Source organism: Corapipo altera, unplaced genomic scaffold (genome assembly GCF_003945725.1).
Source record: "Corapipo altera isolate COAL_440 unplaced genomic scaffold, ASM394572v1 2, whole genome shotgun sequence".
Classification (NCBI taxonomy): Eukaryota; Metazoa; Chordata; class Aves; order Passeriformes; family Pipridae; genus Corapipo; species Corapipo altera.
In genome coordinates, this window is record NW_020884890.1 from 13,466,056 (window position 1) to 13,478,585 (window position 12,530).

General features: G+C 39.8%; 1 protein-coding gene across 4 annotated transcripts in view; it reads left to right on the top strand.

Moving 5' to 3' along the window:
* Positions 1 to 12,530, top strand: part of ANKRD6 (ankyrin repeat domain 6) — a 90,482-nt gene that overhangs the window by 32,876 nt on the left and 45,076 nt on the right. For 3 of the 4 annotated variants that reach the window (XM_027645078.1, XM_027645082.1, XM_027645079.1), the window contains exon 3: positions 10,981 to 11,136. The gene's annotated coding sequence lies outside the window, so the exon portion shown is untranslated. Of the gene's footprint in view, positions 1 to 5,966; positions 5,986 to 10,980; positions 11,137 to 12,530 lie in introns of those variants that run through there. The other variant, XM_027645080.1, reaches the window with a different exon arrangement.

Here is a 12,530-nt window from a genome sequence, read left to right on the forward strand (position 1 = left end):
GCAGTGGAAGAACTTGACTTGCTCGCTTGCTGGCTTGTGCATGGGTGAATGTTCGTCTGGTTGTTTTTTCAGACAATTGTGCCAGCGCTGGAACAGTTCTTGTTTGGCACAACAACACTTCAGTGCACCGAGACTGTGCTGCTTGTTTCATCCCAGCATCTGGCGAGATTAAGTATTAGCGCTGCTGTTTAATGAACAGTTTGAGGATGTGCATGAGTGTTTGGGGTTGTTTTTGTTTCCTCTGGTTTGTAGCTGACAAAGCCGTAGGAATGAACAAAGCCTTCCAGACCGCCTACTGTATAGATTAATTTACAGCTGCCAGTTTATATTAGTTGTTCTATTTATTCTGCTTGGGTGCTTTTTTGAGGAAAGGAGTATTTCTTAGTCAATTGTCTGGCAAAGAGAAAGGAATTCAAGAAATGTGAAGCAAACAAATTCCCGCTAATTAGACAAGTTTTTGGCAGCTGAGTTGTTTGCTCCCTTTTCTTGTGATATTATGGAAGGACTGAAGTTCAAAACCAGAATTTCAGTTGACATCTGAACTTTGTCTTTAATCTCCTGTACTTTGCTTTGGTGATGCTGAGGCTTGGTGAATAGCAGCTCTAACCAAATTTCTTTTCTGCCTACTTAAAAGCTTGGTCCTACTGAGGGTTTTGGCAGCAGAGCAGCATACGCCTCTTGCCTCTGCAGCTCCTATGATGCTATAGGTTTATTAGGAAGCTCTAATGATCTTTACTTTTTTTTCCCTATAATTCTCCTTCTCTCTGTCACTGTTTTGCACTGAGTCCCATCTCTGTGTGCTGAATGCCTGACACATCCAGAGACTGCTGGCTCTGACTGCTGGGGATGTTCAAACCAGCGAGCAACCCTACACCCCCTGAGAGGTGACCCTCATAACCACCATTATGTAGTTATCAGTGAGGGCAGGAAAAATATATCTGAGAGTTTATCCAAGAGCCTTATGGACATGTCTGGATATGGATAATACAGACTGGCTGATGTCTTTGTCTGTCTTCTAAAATAATTGCTTTGGTGGACTCAAGTATTCAGATGGGGATTAGTTGATTTACTTATGGCAGGATCAGGCACACTGGGAGATGCACACTGGGAGATGCACTCTTCTTCCTTACCCCCAGTGGAGCTGCAGCTCTTTGTTGCCAATATTACTGGGAACAAACTGGGCTAAGTATAATCTTCAGTGATTCTGCACAGAGGATTCCTTCCCCTCCTTCTGTCTACTGAGTTGCAGGGTGGGGAATAATGCACTGTGGGCTTCTGGAAATGAAGAGGAAGGTAGTAAGACATGAGACATCCCAGATGTTAAGAAGAGACCGGAGTAACTGCTCTCAGGACCCCACAGGGTCAGGGGAGCCCGCTCTCTGCCAAGATATCCCCAATGAACTGTCGTCAGTTCTGAGGCAAGGCGAGGAAGTAAAGTCTCTATAATTCACTTGAAAATCTTGGCAGGTAGCAATTACAGTATCTTGTGTATTTTGATGCAGGTGTCTAATGAGGGATATGAGAGATATATCATGCAGAAATAGATACATAGGCATACATATATACACACACACAGGTGTCTGACTGTGGCGACGGTGCAGGTGTTTGCTGTGCAATGTGCAGCTTCATTTGAGAAATACTTTCTACTCCTGTTTTGATCTTTATTCTTTTTGAAGGTCTTTAAATTGATTTGGAAATACCCATTTAATGAACGTTGTTCTTTTAACTGTTTCATATCAGATGTTATATGTGTGCTCCATTTAATACGAATTTTATTTTTTGAGTATGTCGAAAGCGACTAAGTGAAAGATTTCAAAACCTGATTAGCTAATCTTGTGTTTCTAAGGTTGTGTGGGGAAAATGGAGCTGGTACTGGATTTCTTCAAAGTATACTTTGACATACAGTGGGTACTTAGAGTTAAAAACAAAAAAACAGCCCTCCCAAGTGCACTAAACCCCAAAACAAATAGTCAGTGAACTATCAAAAGGAAAAATGTTGTATATGAGCTTTTTGTATTGTAACCAGTCTTTAAGGTGGTTTGAATTAATTAATAAAACTATTTAACCACCACTGTTTTTCACCATTGTAATTGAAATACCATTCGCTCTAAAAACAGCTCTGCACAATATTAAAAAGTAATAATCATGATGTATAAAAAAAATACCAAGCAATTAACTGTTTTCTAATACTTTTCTTTGTACTGAGTAGACATTTATGAAAATACAGTATCTTTTTGGTTAAAAAACCAGAACCGACAAATTTTACTATAAAGTTTAGATTTTGTTGCAAATTGTTGTGTCCTTATCATTACCAGAGATGCCAAGCTTTCACATTTTTTAAATCACATGTAAAATTAGTTTTTATAATTGAATCAGTTCCTCCCAATGCCTCACATATATGCCAGTTGAATCTGCTGCTCAAAAAAACTCTAAGGAATCTTCCTGTTGTACATAAAAGCCCAGGACTTGTCGAGTTCTCTTCAGAAGGTGTAAAGCTGGGCGAAATGTATTTTTTTCTGTTGCAGTTGTGGGAGGTTTTATTCCTGGGGCTAAATGCCAAAACTTCAGCACAACTGACTGGTAGTGCATAGATTTTAAGAATTATTTTCTGGACAGCTGGGGTGAGTTTACAACTGTGCTGCTTTGCTCTGGCCACATCCAGTTCCTCTGCCATGGACTTCAGCTGTAGACAGCTGGGGTACCTGCTGGTTGCTACTCTTCTTCTCTCTTGATAAGATGGCACAGCAGATATAGGATAATCATGAATAATACTTAGAGTCAGTATTTTTCTTCCTGTTTTTAGTACAAAAAAGATGATCATAAAATGGTTTTTACCTTAATTTGTGAAAAATATATGGACATTTAAATCCTCTTACTGACCTTTTTGCCTATTATTAAATGACTGGATTTTGTTTATGGAGTCACTTTCAGAAATTCCCTATAGTTCTCTTTTGTCAAGGAAGTTTTATTTATTATTTTATATTGTATGCACTGTTTTATGTTACAGCTGAATAAAGAATCAAATTTCTTCATTACTATGTGCCCAGCAGCAATCTGAAAACCTTAGGACCTGAGTAGATGGGACAAAACTAGAGTATATCTCAGTACCTGGCTTCTTTATTTCGTGTAGTTCATGCTGGTTTTGTAGGGATCTCAAATCATTAAGCTTGTTTTGATTCTTGTCAGTAAATTGAAAAGTCTGACAAAGAACTGCAGAGATACTTAATTTCCTTTTTTCTCTTTCATTCTGCAAAAACATTTATCTGTTGCTATCTGTTACAACATCTCAGTCAAGAGAGGCTTCATCCTTGTGTGGGTGTGAAGGGGAAATTGCCCGCCTGTGCATATGAGCAGAGACCAGAAATCAGACTCTATCTCTGTTAAGCTTCCTTAAACATCAAGTAAGAGTTTTAGAGTAAAACCCTTGACAAATATTGTGGTTGAAGACCTCCATATCAAGTGGATTGCCTAGTGTGGATTGCCTTCTATCTCTGTCTCCATAAGCATGTCTGCAGTCTTTGAGGACAGTGGGTCTGGGCAACCTGAGGATATGCTTCCCAGTCCCTTTGTGGGAAATATCCCTCTCTTTAAATTTAGAAAGACAGCATAAACTTAGGGAACAAAAAACCAAGGAAGAATTTATTCAACGTGTTGGGTCTTTCTCACACCGAGTTTCTGGGGAAAAAGACCCCTTCGGTTTAAATTCCATACATTTTGTAGTTTCACGAAATCCCACCCTTTTCATATAAGTTTTAATGTATTCATTTTTACCTAAAAAGGTTTCTTTTCTCTGAAAAGAGGCTTTCCCTTTATCCCAATTGGCTGCAAGCCATCCCCTGTCAAAGGTGATGGATCTTCCTTTGTTCTTAGCCCAAAGAGAAGAAGAACCTCGTGTACAAAATGATCCTAAAAGATTTAATTTTTGAGAATTTTCTCATTTCCCTTATCCCGCCGAAAGAGACCCTAATACCCAAGTTCAGGTCTTGGAACTTGGATATCTTACAACTTCACGATATGCCTATTTATTTTTATTTCTCATACCTTGTCTGTACTGCATGGTGGTGGTTTGTGTTCCAGTATTGTGGTGAGGGAGAGAGGTGGGGAGGTGCAGACATCAGATTCTTCTAGTGGGAAAATTTAAGAATTTGCTCATTTGTTTTAATTAATTCCTATACATGGTGGTCCTAAAACTCCCCATATTTTAGAGGCAGCTGAATAAGTGACATTTCATAGGCTAGCCATTCTGTTATCTAAAGAGCTCTGCTGTTCTCATTCCCACTGCTCCAGAGCCCTTTGCCTCTCTTTTTGCCCCTTTTGGATGGAGGGGCATAAATCTCTTAGAAACATATAGCTAAGGAGTACTTAATGAAACAGTGACACAGCTACTTTTGTTCATCATGAAGCATTTAAACAGAGAAAAATAAACTAAGCCAGTAAGTTCATAAATATAAAGGTATGTTTTCCTGCAAGGACAGTAACAGTTCTCTGGTGTCTGTGCATTGTAGACTGTTACAGTATGTGATTTTAATGTGTGTGCCTTACAGTGGCTGTGCAGTTAGCTGAATTAACGTTCCTTTGACAGCCATAACTTTAAATTGACTAGCTTCTATGTGCTTAAACTGCCCTTCTACTATTTCTCCCCTTTCTCGTTTGATTTTCTTCTGAAAAACATTAAAGAAACTATCAAAAGAGAGGAAGGAAGATATAATGGAGAAATGCTATAATTTAGTTGAACACATACTTGAATTAAGAAGAACCATTCTTTTTAAAATTCCTGTTTTGGAGTTGTATCACAGGCTGGCCATCCCTGTTCACTTAAAAGAACCTACATGGATTTTAATAACAGACATTACACTTAGCAGAAAGAATTCTTCAGCATGCTGTGTTACAGATAAAGAATATCCACAAATTAAATGTTCTAAGATTCAAAAAAGTAGCTTAAAGATTTAAATCCATTCGTAACATGAACAATAACAAGCCTTATAGCTATCTGGATATCATGAGTTGGAGTAAAATCCAAACCCCATCAAAATTAACAGTAAATTCCCTGTGATATAATGGGGTCAAGGATCATACTTATTTTCTACTTAAGGTTTTGCATAGGTAAGATTAGATGTACTCAAAGTGGCATGAGAAATGGCTTTGCTGCTTTAAAGATACTAAATGATGGAGAAATGAACCGTGGTTAAAAGGTGCTGGGAATCCCGTGGCCTGCAGATGGGGGCTCAGGGCTATAATTACAGTTCAGAAGACAGCCTAGAAACAGTTTCTAGCTCTTTCTGTAGGAACATGGAATCCTTGACATAGCAAAGTACTTTCTTTAATGGATTGCCTGTTTGTTGTTATATATGGGGTTCTCACCATCTGAGTGGATGTATGTGAAAATTAGAAGTGAGGTCCCTTTGTGGTCAGAGGAAGGGGCCAGCAAGAACCTGGGACACTCATCCTGTGTTTCTCTTTCTCCATTGACTGTAGAAGGAAATTAAACTAGTCTAAACCAAATCTTTTATAAGGTTTAAGTTAGGCGAGGTGCATCCAACATGGGGACTATTGCAAGGCTTTGAGAGGGACATTTATGCCCAGTCATTAACTTCCAGTTAAGAGAAAGAATTTGAGGGAATGACTAATGTATTGCCTGTAAATAGTGTAAAATAGGAATATAATGAGTGGGAGGAGCAGGGAGCTGCAAAGAATTGGCTGAAGTCTCCAGGGTTTTGTCTTTTCCCTTCCCCCTTGCACCTGGGTGGATCAATAGAAAGGGAGAGCAGTTGTATAATGGCTTTTTTTGCCCATCACAGTGTGCTGTTAGTTTGACACATGCAATTTACTTGGAAAAGCTTAAGTAGCCTTAATAACAGAAAGTCCTAGCAGAGCTGACACTAATGGTCTCCCCCATTGTCAGTCTCAACAGAGAGATTAAAAACTGAATGAACAAAGAGACCCAATTACCATCTCCCCACTCTGGATGTTGCTGCATGAAAACAGGTATGAGCTATGACAGTGGGTCTTTGGGCAGACTCTTTCTGCTGTGGCCTGGTGTGAGACGGGGCTTTACTGTGCTCTCAATTTAGTGCCGTTACTGAGGGCTGCTGCAACATCACCTAGTCCAGCTATTTTTACACAAATAGTGAAGTCTAGTCATCTTGAAAGAAATTCAGTATATTGTGCCATAATAATGCATGTTATTGAATACTCTTCAGACAGTAACCATCTGATAGATTGTGTTAAACCCAGCCCAACTAGGTCTACCCTTTTTATCATCCAGTTTTGCACGAACAAATCATCTTTTCTCAGACAAAGCTCTCCGTGAGGTGCAACAGTGCAGCTCTGCAGGGTGCACAGCCAGGGACTGACATGTCCCCAGTTCATTGGGTTGAACTTGCAAAAGTGCCTCAAGGAAAACAGAGCATCTGTTTCTGCTGTCATCTGGAGCTTGGAGGGACTTAATAATATAAGCACCGTCTGTGAATGGCTAAACACTTCCTTTTATGAGTGCTTTCCTCAAATATATTATAAAGTACAGTGCCAGCTCTCTTTTTTCTCCCTTCTCTGAGACAGGATGAAAAAAGTTGCTGCTGCATGTGCTATATATTTTGTGTCTGCTTTTTATGGCTACTGTGTGGAACACTTTAATTGCAACTCACTTCTCAGTAAGACTGTTTCACCCTTTTTTTGGGAGCATTGCTCATTATCTGTATCTCTAGCATGGCAGACCAGAGATTTGTCACCATTAGGAGAAAAACAAACGTGTTTCAAGAGGGATCTAGGTCAGTTTTACCAACGTAAGATTTGATCGATGATGATGATTGTGAAAAGTAAATCCCCCACCTTATTCAGTCTCAGTATTGAGAAAAAACAGATCACCTTTCAGCGAACAGCTGATTTTCTAAGATACTGTTGAGTTGACAAATCAACTGGTAAACCAAAACTGTGTCCCCTGGATTTAGAAGATTAACATCTAAATAATAGTTACAGCATTGGTATCAACATTGTCTAGCCTTATCACTCTTTGTTTTATAACTCATTGTATTTTCCAACATCACTTACAATACTTTGCCAGGTACACCAGGTGAATGGTGGAGCTCAACATATTTATATTCAGAGGTAGTGAAATACATGCTTTGCCTTTTATTAACTGAATATAAGTATATGAAGGTGTTTAATTGATGATTCTATAGAGAAAAAGTTGCTCTTGTACAATATAATAACTAATATTAATGCTGCTAAAATATGTGTAATATACATGAAAAATAATGTGTTTGCCTAAACAGAGGTTTGTACAGCTTTGTGTGTTTTTCTGTGTGCATACAGTGTACAAATGAACTCTGCACATCAGATGAATGCAATATTTAATCTGCAATGAAATGCTTAACACTCTTAGCAACAGTTTGAAGATGAGGACAGCTTTATTAGTGTTCTAGAGTCACGCTTCCTTAAACTCAAATTCTTGTCTTACTGTGGATAATTAAAGTTTTGTTGTTGATCTCCAGCAATTAGAATTTGCTCCCTTATATGTCACAGCTACAGTGTTGGTTTTTTAAGTGATTTGTGCATACATAGAAAATGGGGGGTGGAGCAAAAAGAAGTGTTAATAAACTTCCTTAACAAAGACTTGCATGACTGATACAAAAGACAGGAGTATGTAAACCTTCTTTTCCCACCTAAAGAAAATTAGAAATACGTGCTCCTAAATGGACTGGAGTGCATTTTGGGAAATACCTATGTGTTTCTGAAATCATGTACACTAAGCAAATGTGACAGTTTATAATTTCTTATAAATATTTACAGCCCCAGTGAGGCTTTTGGCAGCATGGGCTTGTCCTTGGGAGGTTCCCTTTTTTCTCTGTCCAGAGAGCTGTGTAGGAACTGAGCAATTGTTTTGAAGAGAATACTGGTAAAAGAAGCTATTTCATTGCTTGCGCTCTCTTCGCCTTTTTTTCAAGCCTTTTGTTCTTCAGCAAAGGCAGAAGTTCTTTGCCTGCTCTCTTTTGCCCTACTGATCATGTTCCATTTCATTGTTTTCTCAGCTCTTCTGTTAGTATCCACCCTCACCATTGTTCCTCTGGTTTTGAACATAAGCTCATTTGAACCTCTTCCAGCTTGGAAAAAGGTCCAGGAAGATCGCCAGTTACATTTGCTCTTCTAGATACCTTCTGCTCAACATGCTTGTCAGTAGTTGTTGGTGGAGTGTGACTGTCTAATGCACCAATGCCTTTTCCAGCCCAGCTTTGCACATTTCATTCTGGGAAGCGTCTTTACTGACCTCTTCCTCATCAAAGGTTACAGTGTGCATTGCCTCCTCAGCCTCACATCACCTGTCATCTATCTGCAGTCCCTAGTGTTGTTCTTGAAATCCTGCCATGCTTCTGTTCTCTGATCGTGTCCTCTTCAGGTTCTTCTGCCACCTCACCAATTTGCCTGGAGGATCTCCCCCCAACCATCTTTCTGATATTTGTTCTCTGAGTTTGTGCCTTGGTAATTTGTCTTTGTTTTCTGTGCCTTATGGATGAGATGACCTTGAGATAAACATCAGCTCAACTCCTGTGTCTATGCTGAAGACTTCTCTTTGGTGCTGTGCACCCACTATCATCTCTATGGGCCAGAAATGTCTGTCTTTCTGACATGGAAATGTTAGCTGACATTTTTTTATCCCATAACCTCCAATTTTTTTCCTCAATTACATATTTTTTATCATTTGGACAACACCATCATCTTTCTTGCCACTCAGATTTCTCTTAAGAAACTCTTTAATTCATAGAATCATGGAATTATAAGAATGGTTTGAGTTGGAAGGGACCTTAAAGATCATGCAGCCCAACTCCTCTCCCATGGCTTTGAACGCTTCCAGGGACGAGGCATCCACAGCTTCTCTGGGCAACATGTTCCAGTGCCTCACCACCCTCATAGTAAGAATTTCTTCCTAATATCTAATCTGAACCTACCCTCTTTCAGTTTGAAGCCATTTCCCCTTGTCCTATCACTACAGGGCCTTGTAGAAAGGCCCTCTCCAGCCTTCTTGTAGGCCCCCTTTAGGTACTGGAAGGGCATTCAGGGTTCCCCGAGGTGATTGTGACTACACCGTACTTAAAACTTGTCAAATTCTTCTGCATTAATCTCTTTTGTATACTTCTGTACTGTTAAAACTGTGTCCAGAATTTATGTCTTATAATTTCTGCATCTGTAAATGAAACATACTTCGGTGATGTTGGTAATGTGAGAGTTTTTCCCTGCTACTGCTGCTCTGGGGAAGCCTGTGGTAATTTTTCATCTTCTGGTCACTGTTAAGATCTTGACTGCACCCCTTGCTGATTCAGAATGTCGCCTTCAGTTCCCTCCTTGGCCTGTTTTGAAACAAACACTTGTGCCCAGGGAGAATGACCTGAAGAAATCCATGGTGCTGTCTGGGAAGCCTCACTTGGCACCACCCTCTTGCTTTACTGTGATGCTTGCAAAAAAACCAAAAGGCAACCAAGATGCTGATAGCATTCCTGGGCTCTTAAACCGTTCACAGCATTGCTGCTGGATCCCTCCTACATTGTCTGCCGGTCTGTCCAATTGCTGCCTCCTGATTTTTCTCACAAATACGGGATAGGGATCTATTTCACCTTTCGGACCCTTTTCTTTGAACTGAGTTTCAGATTATGAGTACTCTTTAGCAAATAATGTGTAAATTAGCAGCATGTTCTGTAAATTTTATACATTGTAGTCTGCATTCTAGGTATTACTTGCCAGATAAACTATTTGTGTAGATATAGAGTTATGTCTGTTACTATACAGTTTTCAAAGAGTATAGATAAGAGATAAGGCACCCAATTGAAATCCCACTAGGCTGTGTTGCTACTGAACCTGGTGAGGTGAACAGCTAATCAAAATTCTCTTGAATTAGGCTTAATCAGGTTTACAGCACTTGCATTTCTGGTTTGCTTGTGGTTTGTTTTTTAAAAAGAAGAACCTTCTATTTTTCCAGTTCCTATGTGGAATTGTAACAGCAAATAACCTGTGGAACTTCTACCACCTCTGAGACACTTTGGGAACCTCTTTTCAGAGCAGACAGTTTATTGCTAAATAGAAGTAGTGTATAGGTTCATCTGAGCTGTAGGAAGGGATTAGGTAAGCTCTGAATTTCTCTTTCCAGTTTCCGTTTCTGTGATGCTAACTTTAGGCTATGGCTTTTCGCACATCCCTTTGAATATTGATATTAATAGTCTACTTGTAATTTAGATACAGTTTATTTATTTGCTTTTTATATTTCAGTTATTATTTCTAATTACAATGAAACAGAAAGGTGTATTTGCAAGACAATTACATTGTCAGCAAAACAGTACCAAAAGGTCAATTCACAGACGTAACTAGTATTTAGTTATCCAGGGCCTTCATATATTATCAGATGGTTTTTTATACATAAACACATCTGCTGATCTGAATGCATTAGAAAAAAGGATAGGAAAATCAGCTAAATTATGTGGAGATTTTAATTAGTAGGAAAGAGGGATGGTAAGGTCTTCCAACAGCATTTTCTAATTGAAGTCACTGAACTGGCATTTCAGCAATCATTTCTGCTTCAGAGATCAAGAGAGATTATTTATCCTTAGCAGTTTTCAGCTCTCAAAAGTTCATGCAGGCCAAGTGACTTCCATCAATTGTGAACACTGTTGTGAACGTGTCCTGTTCCTGATTTTATTGATTAGTCACGTGATTTATGGGAAGATACAAAGGTCTCTGTCGCATTTTCCATGTTCTTACAAAGCAGCGAGAGGTGCACAATTTTATTTTCAGAGATCAGTTAGTGGGAATCAAACTAGAGAGCCGTGGTTGGAATTTGTTTTGTTTATAGTGGGAAGTGGGTGTGTAAACCTCAGGAGGAAATGTTTGGGTTTGCCCAGGTGTATGCAGACAGCTAAATGCTGCAGAAAGCACTGGTATTAAATTTCCGTATTTCTGCTTTGACATTCCATTTATGATTTGTTTCTCCTCACCTAGGAGCAGTGTACCATACTGTGGTACAGAGACTCACCATTGCTGTCAGCACTGGAAAAGACTGAAGCTGGAATCCCTGTTGTCCTTCACCAGAGGTTGCCTTGCAAGACAGACCTGTAAAATGTTCCTCAGAAAAAACTGAATGGTAGATCCTTAAGAGTGAGTGAAAAATAGATGACCTTTTAAAATTTTTTGTCTAAAGTGTATAAAAATGCAGATTTGCATGTAGAAACACATTCCAGTTCCTGGGTAACTAGGGATTGTGAAGAGCTTGGAGTTTTACCTGTTGCACTGGGTTATGGTATTTATGTCACATTGCTGTCCTTTGTTGTATGTAGTTCCTTGCCTCCTCTGCCATCCATGTGCACCTTTGATGAACTGCATTTCTAAGGACCAATGGCTCAAGGAGTGTCAAACATCCCATTGAAATGGGATTTCCCTAATCAAGAGGCTGGCTTCTAAGAAGGAAGGGAAAAGATCACCTGGGAGGGACCAGCTCCTGGGGCTGATATGAAGGTTCCATGGGAAAATACCTGGACAGCTATATCAGGAAGAGAGATGTCCTGTTGTGTAAACCATGTACACCTGCTCAAACAGGGGAGCCACGTAGGAATTGGAAGGGCAGTGCCCTGATTTGCCTTCTCCAGGAAGCAGGTGGACAACAGCAGTTTTTAGTGGCAGAGGGAGACCAACACCATCTTTGGGGTGCTTGCTGTTTTCTCAGTTATTTTCAATTGTCAAACTCAAGCTAGTGGCCAACAATTTGAAACAGTAAACTCGGCCTTCTCCAGTGCAGCCCTCTCAGGTGTAGCAACTGGATGAGAAATCAAGACATCTGCAGAAAGTTTCTGAACTGATTTATGATCCTCTTTGAGGAAAATATATTTAGCCCATAGTGATTGGTTTTTTGCAACTTGCAAATAAATTTTTTAAGCAAACAGTCTTTGCTATCTTTGACCTAAACTCACGGATAGGATAGTATAACCCACACTTTTTCAGCAGACTTTGTAGTCACTAAGGCTGGGCTCTCTCCTTACTAAGACCTCCTCAGAGATGCTTGAAAGATGCTTCCCAGTATTTGGAGACCATTTTCAGGGCTCTTCCAAAGTCTGCTGAAGTCAGAAAGAGCCCTCTGGCAGGTTTGGGACCTTTCCTAAAGTGGTTCCCTGTGTGAATCAGGTGCAGCTAGTTTTAGTCCATCAATAATATTTTTATCTTGGGAGTTACAGCCAGCTTCTCAAAAGTGGTGCTGGTTGATCAGCATGTGGGATTAGGAAATGGGACTTACTGTCCCAGCTGTGCTGACTAGTAGGGTGATCCTGTGCATCGGAATGTGGCTAGCATGTTTCCTTCCCTGCTGCATGCAGTTTCTCTCACCTACCCATTTTCCAGGGTGTGCCAGATCCCTGGATATTTGTGCTTTCTCTTGTGGTTGCAGTACCCTGTGATGGGATGTAACTGGAAAAATCATGTTCTCTTGATGGTAACAGTATGCACCACAACAGAGGCACACACATCTCCATGGATTAGAGTGGACATACTCAGCATTTCCA